The sequence below is a fragment of the Bos javanicus genome, chromosome 10, assembly GCF_032452875.1.
Source record: "Bos javanicus breed banteng chromosome 10, ARS-OSU_banteng_1.0, whole genome shotgun sequence".
Classification (NCBI taxonomy): domain Eukaryota; kingdom Metazoa; phylum Chordata; class Mammalia; order Artiodactyla; family Bovidae; genus Bos; species Bos javanicus.
The window spans coordinates 30,668,178-30,694,139 of record NC_083877.1 but is presented as its reverse complement, the minus strand read 5'-3'; the positions used below and the strand labels follow the sequence as shown (position 1 = coordinate 30,694,139).

General features: G+C 38.1%; 1 long non-coding RNA gene across 1 annotated transcript in view; it reads right to left on the bottom strand.

Annotated features, from left to right (window-relative positions):
* The window catches only part of LOC133256023 (uncharacterized), a 46,276-nt gene that overhangs the window by 18,061 nt on the left and 2,253 nt on the right, over positions 1 to 25,962 (bottom strand). Inside the window, exon 2 of the long non-coding RNA XR_009739082.1 lies at positions 20,437 to 20,536. This is a non-coding gene — a long non-coding RNA (uncharacterized LOC133256023). The remainder of the gene's footprint in view (positions 1 to 20,436; positions 20,537 to 25,962) is intronic.

Sequence of the window (25,962 nt, the reverse complement as noted above, 5' to 3'; positions counted from 1 at the left end):
CATGATGTACTCTGCATAGAACTTAAATAAGCAGGGTAACAATATACAGCCATGACTTACTCCTTTTCTTATTTGGAACCAGTCTGTTGTTCCATGTCCAGTTCTAACTGTTGCTTCCTGACCTGCATACAGATTTCTCAACAGGCAGGTCAGGTGGTCTGGTATTCCCATCTCTTTCAGAATTTTCCACAGTTTATTGTGATCCACACAGTCAAAGGTTTTGGCATAGTCAATAAAGCAGAAATAGATGACTTTTTGGAACTCTCTTGCTTTTTCAATGATCCAGCAGATGTTGACAATTTGATCTCTGGTTCCTCTGCCTTTTCTAAAACCAGCTAGAACATCTGAAAGTTCATGGTTCATGTATTGTTGAAGCCTGGCTTGGAGAATTTTGAGCATTACTTTACTAACATGTGAGATGAGTATAATTGGGCAGTAGTTTGCGCATTCTTTGGCATTGCCTTTCTTTGGGATTGGAATGAAAACTGACCTTTTCCAGTCCTGTGGCCACTGCTGAGCTTTCTAAATTTGCTGGCATACTGAGTGCAGCACTTTCACAGCATCATCTTTTAGGATTTGAAATAGCTCAACTGGAATTCTATCACCTCCACTAGCTTTGTTTGTAGTGATGCTTTCTAAGGCCCACTTGACTTCACATTCCAGGATGTCTGGCTCTAGGTGAGTGATCACACCATAATGATTATCTGGGTTGTGAAGATCTTTTTGTACAGTTCTTCTGTGTATTCTTGCCACCTCTTCTTAATATCTTCTGCTTTTATTAGGTCCATACCATTTCTGTCCTTTATCGAGCCCATCTTTGCATGAAATGTTCCCTTGGTATCTGTAATTTTCTTGAAGAGATCTCTACTCTTTCCCATTCTATTGTTGTCCTCTATTTCTTTGCATTGATCACTGAGGAAGCCTTTCTTGTCTCTCCTTGCTATTCTTTGGAACTCTGCATTCAAATGGATATAATTTTACTTTTATCCTTTGCTTTTCGCTTCTCTACTTTTCACAGCTATTTGTAAGGCCTCCTCAGACAGCCATTTTGCCTTTTTGCATTTCATTTTCTTGGGGATGGTCTTGATCCCTGACTCTTGTACAATTTTACAAACTTCCATCCATAGTTCTTCAGGCACTCTGTCTATCAGATCTAGGCCCTTAAATCTATTTCTCACTTCCACTGTAAGGGATTTCATTTAGCCTGAATGGTCCAGTGGTTTTCCCTACTTTCTTCAATTTAAGCCCAAATTTGGCAATAAGGAGTTCATGATCTGAGCCACAGTCAGATTTCATTAGAAATCATTTTATTCTTTTCTCTGTTATAGTTTCAAACCAAACATAAGAAGCTTAATGTCTCTGTGTTAGTAAAGAATTTTCATATAACAATATATTTTTCTTTCTTTCATGTAGGCTCACTTATCTACCCATTCGCTCATGCCCTTAATCACCCAACAATGGTTAAATGTTTACCATGTTAGGCACTATGACTAAAAAACTAATAATACATAATGTCTTCCTTTGAGAAATGTATACTATTCAAGATTCTATTAGAGAAACAAAAGAATTTAATGAAAGAAACATTTATAGATGTGTGTGCAGAATTAAAGAATCAGCAATGGATGTTGAGGTATTTCAGGGACTGGAAATTGTGGGAAGCCTAAACCATTCCTAAGCCTGAAGAGGGAAGTGGAGGAACGGCATTATCACTACTTAGTGATATCTGGAGTTCAGACTCACTCAGGTGAGGTGAATTATGAGGCAGAATAATTTAGCCACTGCCAGAAACACAGCGTGAAGGCAAAAAAAAAAGGGGGGGGGGCAGGAAAAGAAATATTTCTACTGTATTTCTGCTTCTCTTTCCTTTTTTATTCTTCTGCCTGGATTTCCCATTGGCAAAACCCAATAGAAAGCCAAAGGATAAGAGCCTGAGTGATGCTGTCCAACTGACATCCATATCAGGGCAGAACAGGGGACAGAATGAATTGAGGGTCTGAGAGGCAGCCTTCAAGGTGGCTCCCAACAATCACCACCCCCTGGTATTCTTTCCTTTGTGTATCTTCCCCTTGAATCAAGGCTGGACATTGTTACACATTTCTAATGAATAGAATGTGACAAATGTTGAAAAGTCACTTCCATGATATGATTCCATCCTGGCTTCCATCATGGGCTTCCATATTAGGCATTTTCCCTTGCCCTCTCACTTCCTCATTCTATGGGAAGCCAGCTGCCCTACTGAGAGTCCACATGGGAAAAAAAAAAAAAAAAAGTCTCCAGTCTACCAAGGAATTGAGGCCCTCAGTCCAACAACCCTAAGGAACTGAATTCCGCCCATAGCCATGTGAATGACCTTGGAAGTAGATCTTTACCAAACAAGTCTTTGGATAGGCTTCAGCCCTCTGAGAGAACCTGAGTCAGAGTATCTAAATAATCCATATCTGGATTTCTGATCCACAAAAATTAGGAGCTAATAAAAGATTGTTGTTTTAAGATGCCAGGTTTGGGGAGTAATTTTTTACGTCACAGTAGATAATCAGTACATGGGAAGAGTGGGGAGAGAGCATAACTGCCTTATTTCACCATTTTTGCCTTATAGCATTAATTTTTGCCCCTCAATCACATGGGGAAACTCTTACCCCACATACAAAACTGACATCAGCTGTGCTATAAATATGGAGTGATTTCAGTTTCTTCACGCTCCTTCCTGAAATGTAAATTATAAATGACCTCCCATCAGAACATTTTTATATTCAATAGCAGCAAACAGGGGGAAATGAAAAGAAATTAACATAAAATATAGCCACTGTAATATCTGCTTTGGTAGCTGGGCATGAGATCTAAAATTAAATATATATTACTTTTTTCATATATTAATACTTTTCTGATTGAGGTTCTTTGCCTGGTTGGGTGAACTAAACCTTTATTTTTACAATTTAAAAATTCTTAGTGGTGATGACTTTATTGAGATTCCACAGTTTCCCATAGACTATTCTCATGGAAGAGTAAGAAGTTCCCCAGTGAAATCCTTGAGTTTCACACATGTTCTTCTTGCCTCTATTGTATCATTTTAACCCAATTTTCACATACAATTACTTTAGCAGTAAAGTAAGGTCTTTCTGTTGGTTCTTCAGTGGGAAAAGCCCCAAAATTGTCAAAGGATTGTCTCAGCTCTTAATTAAATGGAACAATGACTATATTTCCTGTCAAAAATTGTTCTACTTTGGAAATTAGGGTTTCTAAATCTTCTGAATACTTAGTTGAAATATGATATATAATACTGACAGAGGTAACTCCCACCTCCATTCTTTGGTTCCTTAATCTCTGAATTCTGGCTATAAAGAAAATGGCACTGTATATTGAACATCTAATGTTAGTTTAAGTCACATACTACATTCTATAGCATAGCAACCTAAACTTACCAGTAGTTTCTAAGTTGATGCTTCAGCTGATTAAAAAAAAATCTATTTTTCAAATATATTCAGAAACTATGGAAATGACCACAGGAAGACATTGTGTTATTGATGCCACTGTCAGATTAAATGAAGTCAAGACTTCATTCATCACTTGGTCTCTATAAGCCCATACTGGCCCATGATAGTGTTTTGTCTCCTACAGCCTGGCATTACCTCAGATTCACTATTAGGACTGAGGATTTCCCTATCCCAGTAAAAATCATTTGGTAAATGACAAGTTCGTCTGGAAAAGACATGGGTGCCATTTGTGGCCATATTTCAGGCTACATTCTTCCTCAAATGGACATGGCTTGTTCCCAAATTAAAGAACTTCAGATGTGTGAATTGGCTAAAGTCTGGGAATTGGGTATGAGACTAATTTTCACTATGACAACTTATACTGGTTTTATTTTATATTAGTCAAGAAACACCTTAGAAGATTGCCCACATATTTAATTGTCAGTGACCTGGTGATCAATTAGTCATTGACACACATCCATGCTGGTCAAAACACTCTGGTTACCACTCTGTAAACTGTGTTTAATAATATATTGTTATTAATAATAAATTATATTATTATTAATAATATAATTATTACTACTAATAAGACATTATTATTAATAAGGATACTAGAATAATGTGCCTGCCTTATTTCTGACAAGTTTGAGCAGCCACTTGGCCCTACTACTCAGGGAGTTCATTTTCATGGCAATATCTCTCATGTCAATCATCAGCTCTTAGGGATGCCAGCACAGAGGTTTTAAAGGTTGCTGCCCTTTCTTTAACCATTGCATTCTATTATGTTTTGAATGAAGTAGGTGACCTCCATGGAGGATAGGAGTTGGGGCTTCCCAGGTGGCTCAATGGTAAAGAAGCTGCCTGACAATTCAGGAGCTGCAGGAGGCACGAGTTTGATCCCTGGGTCAGGACAATCCTATAGAGGAGGAAATGGCAACCCACTCCAGTATTCTTGCTGAGTGGGCTATATATAGTCCATGAGGTTGCAAAGAGCTGGACATGACTGAGAAGGTGTAGACCACATTGAACATTTTAAATCTTTTCTGATATGCTCATTTCTTTAAGCCATTAAGCTTCCTTTTCTACATTATGTCAGTGTAGTTCTGAAATCTTAAACTCATTGACCACAGGCAATTGCTGAGTCCAGACTTTCATTTACCAGCAAACTGTTAGACTTACTCTCAATTTTTTCTGGCTAAAATACCAAAATCTCAAATTCTAATAGAGGCCACATTAAGCATACAGTTAGCACATTTCAATGATTCTTAAATTTTAACATGTACCAGAATCACCTGGATGATTTGTTAAAACAGATTTCCAGATCCCATGCTCAAGAGTTTCTGATTCATTAGGTCTAGGATGGGAGTCTAGGAAATACGCATTCCTATCAAGTTCTCAGGTGACACTAATGCTGGTTGGTCCAATGACCACATTTTGAGAACCACTGCCAATCAAATCTTATAATTCATTCACCTTGACCTAATCTCTTTAGTATTCAATCTAATTCATGTTCACCAGATTCTTGTTTATATAAATTGGCAAGATGATCTCTCAGAGCAGACCTTGCAATTTTCTCTCAAAGTTATGCTGAGATTTAATCTTATTATGGTTCTGGAGGCAATAAGGTAAAATTTGGTTCTAGGGCAGGAGTGTCTTGAGGATAATAGAAACATTTTTGAGAAGCAACTGCCCCAGCTGAAGTTATTAAAAAGTTTTTCTACAGGGAATGACTGGTTTCATCAGACAGTGGGAAAAAGCAGCTCTATTCTCAAGGCAGCATCAAAGGAATTTGAGTTTCTGAGTTCTCAGTCTCATCTATGCCTGTCCAAATGTCCTTATTTCAAACAATAGTTTTCACTTCTTCCTAATAAGTGCCTCTACCTTAGATAAGAAATGTGAATTCTTAACGTGTATCCTAGGTTGGGAAAATCTTGCTTAAAACTTCCATATACACCTTCTGATATTCTCTTCATGCTTTGGTTTGAGAGTTCAAATGCTAAGCTTAATTTTTTTTTTCTTTTTCATAAGCTTTACAACACAGAGATAGTCTCTCCCACAGTCTTTAATCATCATTGTTCCTGTGGTAATCAGATGCCACAACCATGTGACCTTCTAATGCCTTGCCCCAGCTGATCTCTACCCAATATCAATAACAGTAATAATCTGAGTAATTGCATATAACTGCATGTCATGAATTACATTTTCTGACTCACCTTCTTCACTTAATTATCTGCTAAATAAACTTGTTCAAAATGAATCACCTCATTTTTGCATACCAATATGAGGAACAGCGGCTGCGCTTTGCTGGAGCAGCCGTGAAGATATAACCCATGTCCAAGGTAAGAGAAACCCAAGTAAGATAGCAGGTGTTGCGAGAGGGCATCAGAGGGCAGACACACTGAAACCATATCACAGAAAACTAGCCAATCTGATCACATGGACCACAGCCTTGTCTAACTCAATGAAAATTAGCCATGCCCTGTGGGGCCACCCAAAACGGGAGGGTCATGGTGGAGAGGTCTGAAGAATGTGGTCCACTGGAGAAGGAATGGCAAACCACTTCAGTATTCTTGCCTTGGGAACCCCATGAACAGTATGAAAAGGCAAAATGATAGGATACAGAAAGGGGAACTCCCCGGGTCGGTAGGTGCCCAATATGCTACTGGAGACAAGTGGAGAAATAACTCCAGAAAGAATGAAGGGAGGGAGCCAAAGCAAAAACAATACCCAGCTGTGGATGTGACTGGTGATAGAAGCAAGGTCCGATGCTGTAAAGAGCAATATTGCATAGGAACCTGGAATGTCAGGTCCATGAATCAAGGCAAATTGGAAGTGGTCAAACAGGAGATGGCAAGAGTGAATGTTGACATTCTAGGAATCAGCGAACTAAAATGGAGTAGAATGGGTGAATTTAACTCCGATGACCATCATATCTACTACTGCGGGCAGGAATCCCTTAGAAGAAATGGAGTAGCCATCATGGTCAACAAAAGAGTCTGAAATGCAGTACTTGGATGCAATCTCAGAAACGACAAAATGATCTATGTTCGTTTCAAAGGCAAACCATTCAATATCACAGCAATCCAAGCCTATGCCCCAACCAGTAACACTGAAGAAGGTGAAGTTGAATGGTTCTATGAAGACCTACAAGACCTTTTAGAACTAACACCCAGAAAAGATGTCCTTTTCATTATAGGGGACTGGAAATCAAAAGTAGGAAGTCAAGAAACACCGGGAGTAGCAGGTAAATTTGGCCACGGAGTACGGAATGAAGCAAGGCAAAGGCTAATAGAATTTTGCCAAGTGAACACACTGGTCATAGCAAACACTTTCTTCCAACAACACAAAAGAAGACTCTATACATGGACATCACCAGATGGTCAACACTGAAATCAGATGGATTATATTCTTTGCAGCCAAAGATGGAGAAGCTCTATACAGTCAGCAAAAACAAGACCAGTAGCTGACTATGGCTCGGATCATTAACTCCTTATTGCCAATTTCAGACTTAAATTGAAGAAAGTAGGGAAAACCACTAGACCATTCAGGTATGACCTAAATCAAATCCCTTATGATTATACAATGTAAGTGAGAAATAGATCTAAGGGACTATATCTGATAGACAGAGTGCCTGATGAACTATGGACGGAGGTTTGTGACATTGTACAGGAGACAAGGATCAAGACCTTCCCCATGGAAAAGAAATGCAAAAAAGCAAAATGGCTGTCTGGGGAGACCTTACAAATAGCTGTGAAAAGAACAGAAGTGAAAAGCAAAGGAGAATAGGAAAGATATAAGCATCTGAATGCAGAGTTCCAAAGAATAGCAAAGAGAGACAAGAAAGCCTTCCTCAGCGATCAATTCAAAGAAATAGAGGAAAACAACAGAATGGTAGAGATCTCTTCAAGAAAATTAGAGATACCAAAGGAACATTTCATGCAAAGACAGGCTCGGTAAAGGACAGAAATGGTATGGACCTAACAGAAGCAGAAGATATTAAGAAGAGGTGGCAAGAATACACAGAAGAACTGTACAAAAAAGATCTTCACGACCCAGATAATCACGATGGTGTGATCACTCACCTAGAGCCAGACATCCTGGAATGTGAAGTCAAGTGGGCCTTAAAAGAATCACTACGAACAAAGCTAGTGGAGGTGATGGAATTCCAGTGGAGCTATTTCAAATCCTGAAAGATGATGCTGTGAAAGTGCTGCACTCAATATGCCAGCAAATTTGGAAAAAACTCAGCAGTGGCTGCAGGACTGGAAAAGGTCAGTTTTCATTCCAATCCCAAAGAAAGGCAATGCCAAAGAATGCTCAAACTACTGCACAGTTGCACTCATCTCACACGCTAGGAAAGTAATGCTCAAAATTCTCCAAGCCAGGCTTCAGCAATACGTGTCCGTGAACTTCCAGATGTTCAAGCTGGTTTTGGAAAAGGCAGAGGAACCAGAGGTCAAATTGCCAACATCTGCTGGATCATTGAAAAAGCAAGAGAGTTCCAGAAAAACATCCATTTCTGCTTTATTGACTATGCCAAAGCCTTTGACTGTGTGGATCACAATAAACTGCGGAAAATCCTGAAAGAGATGGGAATACCAGACCACCTCACCTGCCTCTTGAGAAACCTATATGCAGGTCAGGAAGCAACAGTTAGAACTGGACATGGAATAACAGACTGGTTCCAAACAGGAAAAAGAGTATGTTAAGGCTGTATATTGTCACCTTGCTTATTTAACTTATATGCAGAGTACATCATGAGAAATGCTGGGCTGGAAGAAGCACAAGCTGGAATCAAGATTGCCAGGAGAAATAGTAGCCTCAGATATGCAGATACCACCCTTATGGCAGAAAGTGAAGAGGAACTAAAAAGCCTCTTGATGAAAGTGAAAGAGGAGAGTGAAAAAGTTGGCTTAAAGCTCAACATTCAGAAAACTAAGATCATGGCATCTGGTCCTGTCACTTCTTGGGAAATAGATGGGAAACAGTGTCAGACTTTATTTTTGGGGCTCCAAAATCACTGCAGATGGTGATTACAGGCATGAAATTAAAAGACGCTTACTCCTTGGAAGGAAAGATACGACCAACCTAGATAACATATTCAAAAGCAGAGATATTACAAAGGTCCATCTAGTCAAGGCTATGGTTTTTCCAGTGGTCTTGTATGGATGTGAGAGTTGGACTGTGAAGAAAGCTGAGCGCAAAAGAATTGATGCTTTTGAACTGTGGTGTTGGAGAAGACTCTTGAGAGTCCCTTGGACTGCAAGGAGATCCAACCAGTCCATTCTGAAGGAGATCAGCCCTGGGATTTCTTTGGAAGGAATGATGCTAAGGCTGAAACTCCAGTACTTTGGCCACCTCATGCGAAGAGTTGACTCATTGGAAAAGACCCTGATGCTGGGAGGGATTGGGGGCAGGAGGAGAAGGGGACGACAGAGGACGAGATGGCTGGATGGCATCACCGACTCAATGAATGTGAGTTTAAGTGAACTCTGGGAGTTGGTGACGGACAGGGAGACATGGCGTGGTGTGATTCATGGGGTTGCAAAGAGTCGGACACGACTGAGCGACTGAACTGAACAACTGAACTGAACTGATGATCTCTTTCACAATTGCTTCCCCAATTACTTTACTTTTTAGTATCAAGAAATGCAGGCTAATCTTAGTATCCAGATTACTTTGGTTTAAAGTCTGTTATTCTTTCATCCATTAAATAACCTTAAGTATTTCCTGTGCACCAGGCAAACAAACAAATGGGAATCAGAAATAGAGCAACAAGGAGGTATTAAGGTTCTTCTGTTTGCCCTTCCAAATCCAACCCTTCATCCTTTTTTGCCTTCTCTGCCAACTCAGCCCCAAGGGGCTCTTCTCTGTTAATTGTATCCACATGCTTCCTTATCTTCTTCCTGTGGAATTCAGTCAGTGAGAGGCACTGGTAGGAGATGGCAAAACAGATAGAGAAGAGATCCGTGATCTCTTTTTCTTGGTGTACTATTATGATAATGACTGTATCCCTCTATCACTACAGCTCCTATCTAGTGACTGATTCCTGTCCCATCACTCCAGTATCTAAAAAGATCCAATGACACCATTTTTTCCCTTGCCTCTTTAGAGTTTGCTGCCCATACCAACTGGCAGGTTTATCTCCTCCCTTAGATAATTCAGTGGACTTCACATTTCAATAACCTCTAAAGTCTCAGTGATTTGTGACAACAAAGGTTTATTTCTCAATCATTCTAAGTATCCATCCTAAAACAGGTAGGGATTTTGTTTCAGAATTTACACTAGTAGAGCAATGATCACTCTGATTACCAGTCTCTTGGTAGAAGAAAAAGAACTATGCAGTGGATCTTAAAAGTTCTTGCCAGAAATGACTTCTGTCTCCTCTGTTCATTTATTTGGCCAAAACAAATCACATGATCTTTGGAAAGAGATCAGTGGTCTCTGGCCAAAGGACTTCATAGGGAAGAAAAATAGAATATTTGGTGAACAATAATAAAAACTATTTACATCTACCAGATGGGATCTTGCCAATGGATGGGAAATTGTCAATTGATGACTGAGAAGTCTTGGTAGGGTCTTAGGAAGCAAAAGTCTTTTCATAAGATACAAAGTTAAAGTTGAGTTTTTAACTTGGTCTAACAGATATAAGCAAAATGTTCCCATCTGTCCACATACTAGTATTCTGTACTAATCACATTAGAACATTTCAACTGATTGGATAACAATTATCGTGCATCTTAAAAGAGAGTAGAATTAAGGACGTATAAATTTCCTTTTGCCTAAGAGAGAAAAAGGAATCCGTGATGATTAAAAAGAAAGAAAATCCTATACACAAATCAGATAGGCTAATTATTTGTTCTTTATTAATTTATATCTGTACCTTTTATTTAAAAAAATAGGAGAGTTTAGAGAAAAATTCTTCATTTTAAAAAATATTTTAAAATATTAAATTAAATTAATATCTACTGTACTTTTTCAAATAATTTCTTATCTATAAAAAGTATTCATTTTTAATTTTTCCAAATCAGAACACATTCTCTCAAAATAATGATTATGTTAAAATTACGCTTGTATATAGATACCTAAAAATTAAATGTGGAAAATTTCAAATTAATGTCAGTAAAGAAATACAGAACATCTTGTTTAATTTCTAAAATTATAATACCAATTGTTTGATTAATAATTTAAAGTGTTCATTGCCTATTATTTATCAAAATCTCTCATTATTTTTATTATATTCATGCTTATATAGTAAATTTTGCTTGGTCAGAACTCCTACTTATATCATTTCTGTCATGTATTTTACTGTAGATAAATTAAATCATGTCAAGTATTTGTTCTCCTTCCTCAGAGCTGAGTAGTTCTCAAATATCATTTATTTCTTTGTGTGTGTGCACATGCTCAGATACAGATATGAGAAATGAAAAACAATATTAGGATCATGTACACACATAATCCAAAATACACATTGCTCAACACAATAAAAAATTAATCTATTGGGTTCTAGAAAAAGAGCAAAGCCAATGTATGTATATAGAAATTTATGAAATGAAAAGCTCAAAGAGAAAATGACCATAATTAAAATGTTGTTCAATCAAATTCTAACATATTACTATAGTTACATTGAAAATTTTCCAAGTTCAAATTCTCTTTTTATAAACTGTTTTTCTCTCAGTTATTCTTGCAAATTGCTCTACTTTAGAGAAATATAGGTTTTCCACTTAAACAAACTCATTTATTTAACTATTCCTCTTGCCACTGAGTCATCGTTCAGAATTTAGTTTGTTGGATTTTTAAATTTATCTAATTACTCAGAAATACACAGCTGGACATAGAAGGTTATTCATAAGCTTTTACCAGAGCCATGAGATATTGCTATGAATGATTACAGGCTATATATGTTCCATGATGAAAGAGAAGTGACAGATGGGCATGATGTTTATGACGCTTCCAATATTTTCAAAGCTGTGGTTGATCAGTTTCAAATGATTGATTTAGGGTCTAAGGCATTTATATGTTTGGATAATAATTTAGAGAAGTGAAAATAGTTGTAACAGTGAGCCTGATGTCATTACTTTTCAAGCTCATTTTACAGCAAAATTCTTGATGAAGAGAATCAGTGGTTGAATACATATTCTCTGCATTTCTTGAGAAGTGTTTTTTTCCAATGAGATTAAAAGGAAGACTTTTTCTTTCTTTTTTAATGGATTATTATTAAGCTCTAGAAATTCAGAATGTGTGAAAGTATAGGCTATTACTTTTGAAAAATTGCAGAGGTGACAGTTTTATGATTCTGAAACTTATAATGGCTTCAAAGTCAGGAAACCTGGGTTCTAGTTCCAGCTCTGTCATTATCACACTGTGTGGGCAAGCACTAATTATCTGATACATCTTTGTTGCTGTTTTTTCTTTAATAAAGTGAAAAGAAAATATTTTCTTCCTATTTCAAAGGTATATTATTAGGATACATGAAATAGGACTTGTTGAAGTATTTGGCATTTGTCAAAAGAAAGATGATCCACAAATCCTCATTATACAACACTATATATGTATTCCAGAAACATTTTCATAAATAAAAATGATGTATAGAATTATAAATAAGGAATCTAAAAAGAAACTTTTTGAATAGGGAATATTAAAAATATCAATTTGTCACTTTAAGTAACTCTAAGTTTCTTCTATGATGTAATTTTATAGATAAAATGTCTGACACTGGAGACTGAAATTAGATGTAGATGTTAGTCTTATTGGGGCTTCTGTCATAGCTTAGTTGGTAAAGAATCTGCCTGCAACGTGGGAGACCCAGGTTCAATCCCTGGGTTGGGAAGATCTCCTGGAGAAGAAAATGGCAACCCCTCCAGTATTCTTGCCTGGAGAATCCTATGGACAGAGGATCTTGGCAGGCCACAGTCCATGGGGTCTCAAGAGGCGGACACAACTCAGCAACTAAACCGCCACCACATTAGTCTTATTTACCTGGTGGCTCCGACGGTAAAGCGTCTGCCTACAGTACGGGAGACCCAGGTTCGATTCCTGGGTCGGGAAGATCCCCTGGAGAAGGAAATGGCAATCCACTCCAGCACTCTTGCCTGGAAAATCCCATGGACGGAGGGGCCTGATAGGCTACAGTCCATGGGGTCGCAAAGAGTCGGACACGACTGAGCAACTTCACTTTCACAATATATTGAATAAGTAGCAATGAATTTCAAAAAGAATTTCACTATCCATTTCTGACCTATTGAGATATCTTGAGAATAGAATCTATAAGACTTGATTGCAGTTTGTGGAAGGATAAGGGAGAAGGAGAAGTTAAGAATTACCATGGAGACCAAATTGTTGGAGGATTATGTCCTCAACTAACAACAAATTGGTAGAAGTGTGAGTTGGTGTAATGGCGTAGGAGTGTGACATGTTAAGACAGTGAACTTAGTTTTGAATGTGCTGTAGATGCAGGTGTCCAGCATCCTTAAACTAGTTGTATCCAGTCTTACTTTAGAGTAACTTCACCTAGCCACATTAGCTAGAATTTGTTCTGGTTCTCTTAAAAAAGACTTCATTCTTTACTATGCAGTTGTTAAAAAGAATGAGATATATCTATATATAATGGTACAAAATAATGCCATAGAAATATTTAGAAAAACAAAGTCACAACAGCGAATATAGTATGCTCCCCTTAGTGAAAAATATAAGTGATATATGTTTATACTCTCATAAACTCATTCTGGAAAGATACAGAACAGTGGGTAAAGTGTTGCCTCACAGGAAGGGATCTGGAGGACTGGAGGTCTGAGGAGGGAGAAAGACTAATTTTATTCCTTACTCTGAAATCTACATTGTCTGATATGTATACAGCCACCCTAGCTTTTTTTTGGAATAGTGTTTGCATAGCCCCTGAAGCTCAGATGTAAAGAATCTGCCTGTAATGCAGGAGACCTGGGTTTGATTCCTGGGTTGGGAAGACCCTCTGGAGAAGGGAATGGCAACCCACTCCAGTATTCTTGCCTGGAGAATCCCATGGACAGTAGAGGCTGGTGAGCTACAGTTCGTGGGGCCACAAAGAATCGGACACGACTGAACAACTAACACTACTGAGGCATAGTAAATATTTACATCTTATTTTACTTTTAACCTGTGGCTTCACATTTGGAGTTTCTTACGAACTTGATATAGTTGGGTCTTGCTTCCTTGTCTAATCTTTCTACTTGCATTTTATTTATTTTTTATTAAATTTATTTGTTTATTGAAGTATAGTTGATTTACAGTGTTGTGTTAGTTTTGGGTATACAGAGAAGTGATTTAGATTCCTTTCCATTATAGGTTATTACAGGATATTAAGTATAGTTCCCTGTGCTATGCAGTAGGTCCTTGTTGTTATCTCTTTTTTTTTTATTTTATTTTTAAACTTTACAATATTGTATTGGTTTTGCCAAATATCGAAATGAATCCGCCACAGGTATACATGTGTTCCCCATCCTGAACCCTCCTCCCTCCTCCCTCCCCATACCATCCCTCTGGGTCATCCCAGTGCACCAGCCCCAAGCATCCAGTATCGTGCATCGAACCTGGACTGGCGACTCATTTCATATATGATATTATACATATTTCAATGCCATTCTCCCAAATCATCCCACCCTCTCCCTCTGCCACAGAGCCAAAAGACTGTTCTATACATCAGTGTCTCTTTTGCTGTCTCGTATACAGGGTTATTGTTACCATCTTTCTAAATTCCATATATATGCATTAGTGTACTGTATTGGTGTTTTTCGTTCTGGCTTACTTCACTCTGTATAATAGGCTCCAGTTTCATCCACCTCATTAGAAATGATTCAAATGTATTCTTTTTAATGGCTGAGTAATACTCCATTGTGTATATGTACCACCACTTTCTTATTCATTCATCTGCTGATGGACATCTAGGTTGCTTCCATGTCCTGGCTATTATAAACAGTGCTGCAATGAACATTGGGGTACACGTGTCTCTTTCAATTCTGGTTTCCTCAGTGTGTATGCCCAGCAGTGGGATTGCTGGATCATATGGCAGTTCTATTTCCAGTTTTTTAAGGAATCTCCACACTGTTCTCCATAGTGGCTGTACTAGTTTGCATTCCCACCAACAGTGTAAGAGGGTTCCCTTTTCTCCACACCCTCTCCAGCATTTATTGCTTGTAGACTTTTGGATCGCAGCCATTCTGACTGGCGTGAAATGGCAGCTCATAGTGGTTTTGATTTGCATTTCTCTGATAATGAGTGATGTTGAGCATCTTTTCATGTGTTTGTTAGCCATCTGTATGTCTTCTTTGGAGAAATGTCTATTTAGTTCTTTGGCCTATTTTTTGATTGGGTCATTTATTTTTCTGGAATTGAGTTGTAGGAGTTGCTTGTATATTTTTGAGATTAGTTGTTTGTCAGTTGCTTCATTTGCTATTATTTTCTCCCATTCTGAAGGCTGTCTTTTCACCTTGCTTATAGTTTCCTTTGTTGTGCAGAAGCTTTTAAGTTTAATTAGGTCCCATTTGTTTATTTTTGCTTTTATTTCCAATATTCTGGGAGGTGGGTCATAGAGGATCCTGCTGTGATGTATGTCAGAGAGTGTTTTGCCTATGTTCTCCTCTAGGAGTTTTATAGTTTCTGGTCTTACGTTGAGATCTTTAATCCATTTTGAGTTTATTTTTGTGTATGGTGTTAGAAAGTGCTCTAGTTTCATTCTTTTACAAGTGGTTGACCAGTTTTCCCAGCACCAGTTGTTAAAGAGATTGTCTTTAATCCATTGTATATTCTTGCCTCCTTTGTCAAAGATAAGGTGTCCATATGTGCGTGGATTTATCTCTGGGCTTTCTATTTTGTTCCATTGATCTACTTGCATTTTAGATGTTTAAACATCAACATTTAATGTGATTATTGATATTATTGGATTTAAGTCTAACATCTTGATATGTGTTTTCTGTATCATTTTTCCCCCTTTTCTCTTTTTTTCTGCCTTCTTTTAGACTAATACAGTATTTTTATATGATTCCACCTTACCTCCTTTTTGGCTTTTTAGCTATAAATCTTTGCTTCATAATCTCTCAGTGTTTCCTTTAGGATTTACATGTGACAGCTACTGTGACTAGTGTGTGTGTGTGTGTGTGTGTGTGTGAAATTGCCTGGTGACCCAGATGGTAAAGAATTTGTCTGCAATGCTGGAAACCCAGTTTAATCGCTGGGTCAGGAAGATCCCCTGGAGAAGAGAATGGCAACCCCCTCCAGTATTCTTGCCTAGAGAATTCCATGGACAGAGGAGCCTGGTGGACTATAGTCCATGGGGTTGCAAAGAGTCAGACACAACTGAGTGACTAACACACGTACACACATGTATGCATATATATATGTGTGTATATATATATGTGTGTATATATATATGTGTGTATATATATATATATATATGTAATCCTAACCTCATAAGGTAAAAGTGAATATCCGTATTTTGCAGATGAAGGAAAAACATATTGTTGAAATTATAAATAAATGTCTCAGAGCAAGAATTAAAACCCAGGTTTGCCTGACTTTAAAACATACATTGTAATATTAGGAAAATAATGTAATAACTTTCAACCTTGATATAATCAGAATCCCATAAAAGAGACATAAACTAAAAACTGAATTGTTATTAAATTTTAAATTATTGAATATATATGTGAATATTATAAAAAGAATAGGGTCTAAACATAATGGATTGGCAGAATTTAGAACTAAATTCAAAATATGGTAATGTTATTGCTCTCTCTTTAAAGCTACTACAGTAGAACACAAGGAAGAAATTAGCTATCTGCAGAAGTAAACCTTACCCTTAAGGCAAAGTTTTAAAATATATTCCGATATTTTTAATGTGTAATGGAAATCTCCTTTCATATATTTATAAATGACTAGTGCCTAACTGAAATCAATATAGTATTTGAAAATAAAACTGCCACTAAAATGGTTTTAGAGGCAATGGCAACCCACTCCAGTACTCTTGCCTGGCAAATCCCATGGACGGAGGAGCCTGGTAGGCTGCAGTCCATGGGGTCGCTAGGAGTCGGATACAACTGAGTGACTTCACTTTCGCTTTTCACTTTCATGCATTGGAGAAGGAAATGGCAACCCACTCCAGTGTTCCTGCCTGGAGAATCCCAGGGACGGGGGAGCCTGGTGGGCCGCCGTCTGTGGGGTCGCACAGAGTCGGACACGACTGAAGCGACTTAGCAGCAGCAGTAGCAGCATATGGTTAAAAATGGAGGCAAGGGATTATAAGGGGGCTGCTGCTGCTGCTGCTGCTAAGTCGCTTCAGTCGTGTCCGACTCTGTGCGACTCCATAGACAGCAGCCCACCAGGCTCCCCGTCCCTGGGGTTCTCCAGGCAGGAACACTGGAGTGGGTTGCCATTTCCTTCTCCAATGCATGAAAGTGAAAAGCGAAAGTGAAGTCACTCAGTCGTGTCCTATTCTTAGCGACATTCCTAAAACATTTTTGATATAGAAATCCTAGAACTCCCGTTTTTTGGGAAAAAGAATAAGAGGAAAAGGAGGCCCCACCAATGGATGAAGATATTCCGGTCTCCTTCAAAGTTTAAATCTTATGGCACTTATATCCATGCGTGCTAAATCATTTCAGTCACGTCCGACTCGCAACCCGTGGACTGAAGCCTGCCAGGCTCATAGATCTATCTATCAATCTATCCATGTATTTTGAGAAAGGGACTTAATGGGATGATACCATTTATCAGATAATAAAAACTGACTCCATCCTTACCAATAACAGTTTTGTTAATTAAGATACCAATTGCATACAGTGAATATTACCAATCTTAAGTATACATTAAAATTTGTATATTAAGTGTACATTAACATTTGAATTCTGGTAATTGCATGTAATTGTATAACCACTTCTACTATCAAGGTGTAGAATACTTTCTTCACCCTAAAAAGTCTCCTTAAGGCCTTTTGTCCTTGATGAGCTTGTCTCATGCCTGACTCCAGGCAATACTGGTACCCTTTCTATTACTGGTAGCTTTGCCTTTTCTGCTAAGTCGTTCAGTCGTGTCCGACTCTGGGCGATCCCATAGACGGCAGCCTACCAGGCTCCCCCGTCCCTGGGATTGTCCAGGCAAGAACACTGGAGTGGGTTGCCATTTCCTTCGCCAACGCATGAAAGTGAAAAGTGAAAGTGAAGTCGCTCAGTCGTGCCCGACTCTTCTCGACCTCATGGACTGCAGCCTACCAGGCTCCTCCATCTATGGGATTTTCCAGGCAAAAGTACTGGAGTGGGGTGCCATGCACAAAATGTAGTCTTTTGTGCTTGGCTTCTTTCACTTTATTATGCTTTTAAAATTCACCCATGTTGCTGTGTATATTGCTGAACAGTATTCTATGGTATGAGTATAAAATTATTTATTCACTCATCAGGTGATGAAAATTTGGGTTGCTTTATGTTATTAGCTATTATAAACAATACTGTTATGAATATTCAAATACACATTTTAGACGGATATATATGTTCATTTCCCTTAAGTACATACAAGGAATAGAATCCCTGGATCATAAGGTAAAATATGTCCAATTTTATAAGGTTCTGCCAAACTGTTTTACAAAGAGGATATATCATTTTTGCATTCCTACTAACAATGCCCTAGAGTTTTAGTTGCTCCATATCCTTGTCAACACTTAGTATTTTTAGTCTTTATTATGTTAGCTATTTTAGTGGTATGTATTGGTATCTCAATGTGGTTGTAATTTGTTAGGCAATGTTTCAATGAAAGAGATGTATTTCCAAATTGCATTTTCCTATTGGCAATAAATCAACTGACTTACATATATTCTGATTTGTTAATAAGAAATCCATGAAGCTGTGTAGCTTCTATTAGTTGCCTAAAATCTGATCTATACTGCATGAATGATAAAGACTCTTTGAATCTATGAAACTAAAGACTAGGTCCTATACTTTTCTGTAATTTCATCAGAGTATTGCCTACCTGTGAGACCTAGCCTGAAGCAGTCAGATATCCTGCCTCCCTTCCTTCCTTCCTTCCAGTCTCCCAGTCATCCATTTTTCCAAATATCTACTCTATTTACAAAGATGTGTGTTAATTTTGGAAAATTAAAATGAAATATATATATAAGATAGTAAAAATAATCCATTCAGTTTTACCACCCAAAGACTACCACCATCAAAATGTTAATGAATTTTTCCAGATTTTTCTTTATGTAAAATAAAAATAGACTATGTTATTGCAATGAACTATTTAACTATTTAAATAAATTCTTAAAACAACTGTGTGGTAGATCATATTTTAACCCCATCTTACAGATAACAAAACTAAAGAAAAGAAGTTTTCAGTACTTTGTCTCAAATTACAAAGCTTAGTAACTGGTAGTATTGACATTCATATTGAGGGAGTTAGTTTGATTCCAGACTGCAAGTACTAGGTTGGTACAAAAGTAATTGTGGTTTTACATTGTTGAACTTTTCCATTTGATATTAGAATACATTCTTAAACAAGTGTGGTTATGTTATAAATCATTTTAATTCACATTTCTAGATTTAAGTCTTTTGGCTAATGATTACTTGCTGTTTATATTTATTTTAGACTATAGAAATGATATTAGAAAAAAGGAATTTCAAGCATTTTTTTTTAAATTCGAGTTCAAAATGGTTCATAACGCAGCAGAGATAACTTGCAACTGCTAGTGAATGTATAGTACAGTGGTGGTTCAAGAAGTTTGGACAAAGAGATGAGAGCCTTGAAGATGAGAAGCGTAGTGGCCAGCCATCAGAAGTTGACAACAACCAACTGAGCATTATCATTGAAGCTGATCCTCTTATAACTACACGAAAAGTTGCTGTAGAACTCAACTTCGGTCGACCATCCTATGGTCATTCAACATTTGAATCAAATCGGAAAGGCAAAAAAGCTCAATAAGTGGGTGTCTCATGTGCTGACCAAAAACCAAAAAAATCATCGATCTGAAGCATCATCTTCTCTTATTCTATGCAAGAACAATGAACCATTTCTTAATCTGATGAAAACCGGATTTTATGACTATCAGTGACAACCAGCTCAGTGGTTGGACCAAGAAAAAGCTCCAAAGCATTTCCCAAAGCCAAACTTGAACCAACAAAAGGTCATGATCATACTGTTTGGTGGTCTGCTGCTGGTCTGCTTCACTACAGCTTTCTGAATCCCAGTGAAACCATTATATCTGAGAAGTATGCTCAGCAAATTGATGAGATGCACTGAGAACAGCAACACCTGCAGCTAGGATTGGTCAACAAAATGTGTCTAATTCTTCTCCATGATAATGTGTGACCACATGTAGCATGACCAATGCTTCAAAAGTTAAACGAATTGGGCTATGAAGTTTTGCCTGATCCACCATATTCACCTGACCCCTTGTCAACCCACTACCATTTCTTCAAGTTTTTGCAGGGAAAACACTTCCACAACCAGCAGGAGGCAGAAAATGCTTGCCAAGAGTTTATCAAATCCCTAGGCACAGATTTTTATGCTACAGGAATAAGCAAGCTTATTTCTCATTGGCAAAATATGTGTTGATTATAACGGTTCCTGTTTTGATTAATAAAGATGTATCTAGTTTTAATGATTTAAAATTCACAGTCCAAAACCGCAATTACTTTTGTTACTTAACCATAATTCTACATTGTCTACCATATTTTTGCCTATGTGTGTGTGTGTGTGTATGTGTGTGTATTCTTTGTATGTCAACTCATGGTTATATTTACACAGTAATTTTATGTAACCAATACCTAAAATTTTATCACATTTTCTGTTATTCAATACTACAGATAACATTGCAAAGAACATTCTCTGTAGTATTACCCATTTATCCCCTTAAGATAATTCGTAGTGATGGGAATGCTTAGTCAGACTCTATGCACATTAAAGATTTATTATGTAGTCCCAAATTGCCTTCCAGAAAAGTTGTACTTACTTCTTCAGCAACTGAGCTTGAGATTTTCCCTTTCCCTATATTCCTGCCAGCATTGGTCTCTATCCTCACCAGTTTTTGCTTTTTCATAGTCTCTGCTAACCTGAAAGTTAACAAATAATATCACATGTTATTTTATTTCATTTGCTTGTTATTGGAGCTACACTGTTCGTCTTTTAAGATATACAATTAATGCATATGTATTCATCAAAAGTAGTGAAATAATAGACTGATATGAAGTGAAAGTAGGAGTCCCACCTCCCGTTTTTCTCATCAGAGGTATCATTTTAACAGTTTAATTTATAACTTTGTAGAGTTTTTAATATTCACTTATATATTTATGTATATATGTTTAATTTTCTTTTGATACAAATGAAAACATCTTCTGCAACTGGCTTTTTACACTTGAAAAGATATCTTAGAGAATTTTTCATTTTCCTTTAACTGTTACACATTATTTCACCATGTGGAGGCACATTAATTTATTAAACCAGCTCTGTTGATGAAATTTAGGTTAATTACATATATATGTATGTCAAAAATTATATAATAAGGATATACTATATACAAGGACTGTTCAATAAGTGAATAACAAATAAAAATATAAATTAATGAACAGAATAAATTAATATATAATATTATATGTAAGAATATAGTAATCTAAAAGTCCCTGTCCTGATGAGATTTCCATTTTTCTTCAGTGGACATTCTCATACATTTTTGCACATGTATGAGTGCAAAATATCTCTGTAGCTGTGTTAACATTTCAAATTTTTATACATAAACATATAACAGACCATCAATAAATACTAATTGAGCAAAAGAATAAATATTTTTCTCTAAAGTTAAATTATAAAATAAAAAATAAGAGATATGTTTTATTTGCTGTGCATAGTAATTACAATTTTAAAAATTAGTTTTCAACATTGAAGAAAGGAATTAACTAAAATGAAGATTTCTGTCATCTCCTGGAAAATTGGAAGGTCTGGTAACACTGGGTTCACATTTGCCCAGATAGCTACCACAAAGTGATGAGTGCCACAGTCTTCACCATTCCAAATTGTCTTATTCCAGGTTACTTCATTCATTTGTGTTACCTGTCTGGCTCCTATGGCTTCCGAATTTGCCGTTCTACCTTAGAACGGCTCAGATGGTAAAGAATCCACCTGCAATGCTGGAGAGCTGGTTTTGATCCCTGGGTCTGGAAGATACCCTGGAGAAGGGAATGGCAACCCATTCCAGTATTCTTGCCTGGAGAATCCCATGGACAGAGGAGCCCGGCGGGCTACAGTCCATGAGGTAGAGTCAGACATAACTAAGTGACTAAGCACAGCACAGCACATTGTGGAGTAAAGAAAAAAGATATCTAAAAGAGACAAAATGACTCTCAGGCATATAATATTTAACCATGACCTAATGCAATATATTAATTCATGTAATACAATCTGTGTCATTCAGAAAAAGGATTGCTCAGTTTGGAAGCACAGAAAAAGGAAATTCAGGAAGTGAATGATTGGCAATGTCCTTCCAGACATATTTGGGAAATACATTAGCCAAAATTTTAAGCTGGCCACTTCAGTGGCAGGTATAATACAGTGGTTAAGAACACAGACTTTAGAGCTCGACTCCCTGGGTTTGAATCTTGGTTTTGTCACTTATTAGCTCTAGAACTTAAGGCAGTGCTATGGACTGAATGTTTGCATCACCCCAAAATTCATACGTTGAAGCTGTAATCCCTTATATTATGGTGCTTGGGGGTGGGACCTTTTGGAGCTGACATTGAACTCTCGTGAATGGAAATGTCTCTCTCCACCATGTGAGGTTACAGACCAGGAACAGATCTATCATAAGAACCTGACCATGTTGGCACTCTGATCTCAGACTTCCCAGCTTCCAGAACTGAAAGAAATAGCTGTTATTTAAGTCAACTACTACTATAGTATTTTGCTAAAGCTGCTCAAACTGACTATAACAGCCAGGTAATTTAACTTCTTTGTGCTCAGTTTTCTCATCTGCAAATGGGAAAAACAATTTATCCTACATCATATGTTTGATGCTATGTTTAAATATCTCTATACCTAAAACACTTAGAAGAGTACCCGGTCCATAGAAGTTATCATTATTAATATAAATGCATCAGATACTCGTGTAGGATGCCCTTCAATTTACCTTCCAAATAATCACTCAATTACTTTTTTCCTAAACCTTCACCAAGGAACCTTCTGATGAGTCCCTGTATGAAGTGACTTCACAGAGATGCATTGACTTGAGATGTAAATCTGCACATACTCTCTGAGGAGTAACTACCTACAGAGTTTTTGATTTGAGCATCTGACTCTTTATCAATCAGTACATCATTTAGATGTGCTGCCAAGGAAGCAGAATTCAGTGACAGCTTGCAACTTCTGATTACCAGCAACAGTGTTTGGCTATGAGAGTTTCCCCTAAGTAAACTGGCAAGGAACTGAGATTTTTTTTAAGCCAATTTTCCATTCACCTATTTTGTTGGCTCTGCAAACTAATCCATAATCATTTATAATAGTTTGAGATTGTAGGAAGTGAGTTCACAATGGCTTTGAATGGTAAATCTTGGGCAAGTCATTTCAATATAGGATAAAAAGTATCAATTTAGACTATACTGATATAAAATCTATTAATTTGTTGACATTGACTGGGTTGCTCCTACCTTTACACTATCCATGTAGAACATTATGCATATAGGGTTCTGGCTAAGCCAACTTTTCTTGAAGTTTTGGCAAATTGTTGTTGTTTTAGTCACTATGTCTTACTCTTTTGAAACCCCATGGACCGTAGCCTACCAGCTCCCTGGATTTTCCAGGGAAGAATACTGGAGTGGGTGGCCATTTCCTTCTCCAGGGGATCTTCCCTATCCAGGGATCGAACCCATGTCTCCTGCATTGGCAGGTGGATGCTTTACCACTGAGCCACCTGGGAAGCCCTTTGGCAATCTGCTTATTGACAAATGGATTGTTATTGCAATGAGAATGTCTTTCCCCTCCCAAGTCAGAGAAAGCATTTTTTACATTGGGCTTTTATCTCCTGCTTTTGGAAATAAAAAGGAGGTCAGATTGCCCTTTTTGCATCTGCTATTTCTCAAGTGCCCTTTATTTAAAATAATCAATATGTCAAAATGGCATATTTTTGATTGACATGCTCTGAACTCCTTTGTCTTTGTAAGGTCCACCTATTCCTCTTATTTCTACCCATCACCCAAGTCTTTTTCTTTTTCTAGAATTTATCCTATGGATTCAACTCGTGGGACTCTTGCCATATGCATTACATAATTTGTTGCTTTAAAATATGCCCTCTTGTATTGTGAATATTTGTTTTATGCATTTGTCATATCTCTCCAACTACATTGCTCGCTCCTTAAATATTTGGCTCATTTAATAAGTGTCCACAATCACACAACTTTAAAACTGCATTTCAGATGCTGAAATTGGTATGCAGACTACCACTGCTCTAGTCACCCATACTGAGAGCAGTAGAGTTAATGAGAACATTATGGTGGTGGTGGGTTAGTCACTAAGTTGTGGCCAACCCTTTGTGACCCCATGGACTGACTGTAGCCTCCCAGGCTCCTCTGTCCATGGGATTTTCCAGGCAAAAATACTGGAGTTTCCATTTTCTTCCCTGGGGGATCATCCTGACCCAGGGATTGAATCAGTCTTCTGCTTGGCAGGTGAATTCTTTCCCACTGGCCACCTGGGAAGCTGAGAACATTACAGTATAATAAAATTGAATGCTTACTATACACTAGGTACAAGTTCCATATATACTTATTTATTTAATTCATAACAATTGGCATCATCCTTCATGGTTCTCTTCCTCTCACATTCCATGTTTAGCTCATGTGACTCTGTTACCTCTACCTTCAAAACAGAGCCAGAACCTTCCCACTTCTCATCCAAGTCAGTACCATCCTGATTCCAGGCCCCATCATTTCTCTCCAGGCTTACTGCAAAATCCTAATAGCTGTATTCTCAATATAGCCCAGTGTCATCCTTTTAATGTTTTAAGTCATACCTCTGTTCAAAATGCTGCAAAGACCACTCACTTCTTTAGTGTGAAAGACAAAGTCCTCAGTGGCCTACAAGAGCTTATGTCACTGGCAAAGCACACGAGATTCCATGAAAAAATAAGATGAAATCTAGGTGTCCAGGTCCAATTTCTTTTGTGTTTAGTTTCACTTACTATAGGGGATTCGTGTAGAGGTTTTGCCCCTAAAACATGGATTAGAGTTCTAGTGCAGAACTGCTACATCTGACACCCCAGCACTTAAGTGCTGAACAATACAATACCCTGAACAACACAATCGTGCCCCTTCCTGTTGACAAAAACCCCATAAGCAGCCCTGCCCATGGCCTGCTGAGGACAGTTTGTTCTTCTAGAACTCACACTTCTCCATTCTTTGACCGAAGGGTAAGGCAACCCACTCCAGTATTCTTGCCTGGGAAATCCCATGGACAGAGAAGCCTGGCAGGCTACAGTACCAGGGGTCACAAAGCGTAGGACATGACTGAGCGACTAAACAACAAAGCTCTGCTCCGCTTCTGAACAGAACCAGGCAGGAGGACCCTTGCTAGAGCCTAACTTGAAAGTGTTGCAGGAAGGGGGACCCCTTTCAGGGCCCGAAACTGGGCTCTTGTCTAACACTCGGAAATGAATTGTTCAAGGAGACACATGTGCTGACAAAGCAAGAGATTTTATTGGGGAAGGGGGCCCGGGCAGAGAGCAGTTAGGGTAAGGGAACCCAGGAGAACTGATTGTTCTGCAGTCTCGGGTTTTATCGTGACGGGGTTAGTTTCTGGGTTGTCTGTAGTCAATCATCTGACTCAGAGTCCTTCCTGGAGGTGCACACCTTGTTCAACCAAGATGGATGCCAGCAAGAAGGATTCTGGGGTGGTCGGACATGTGGTGTCTCCTTTTGACCTTTCCCGAACTCTTCCGGTTGATGGTGGCTTATTAGTTCTGTGATACTTATCAGGATCTCCTGCTGTAAAACAACTCATGCAAATGGTTACTATGGTACCTGGCCAGAGTGGGTGGTTTCAGTCAGTGTGCTTCCACTAACAAAAGTATTGATAATAGGAGTCAGGCTGGGACCTGGTACCCTTTGCTGCAGTGCTTACACCTGAACAAACATCTCTCCAGGAACAAAATACAAAGAAACTTTAAAGGACTAAAAATAAGTGCTTGCATGAGAAGTATACAAGATACAAAAAGACCAAAAAAATTCTAACTACCACTTCTGAAGAACTGGGAGCAAACACAAGGTGTTGGGAGGAAAAGAAAGAGGGTACTGCACATGCCTCCTGCACTTAACATCGCCAGTGTGCATGTATGCACACTGGTGGCCAAGTCATTTGCCATTTCCTACTCCAGGCAATCTTCCTGACTCAGAGATCAAACTCACATCACTTGTGTCTCCTGAAGTGGCAGGTGGATTCTTTACCACTGTGCCACATGGGAAGCCCCAACACTACTAAAGGAGTGGTGTGTGCATGC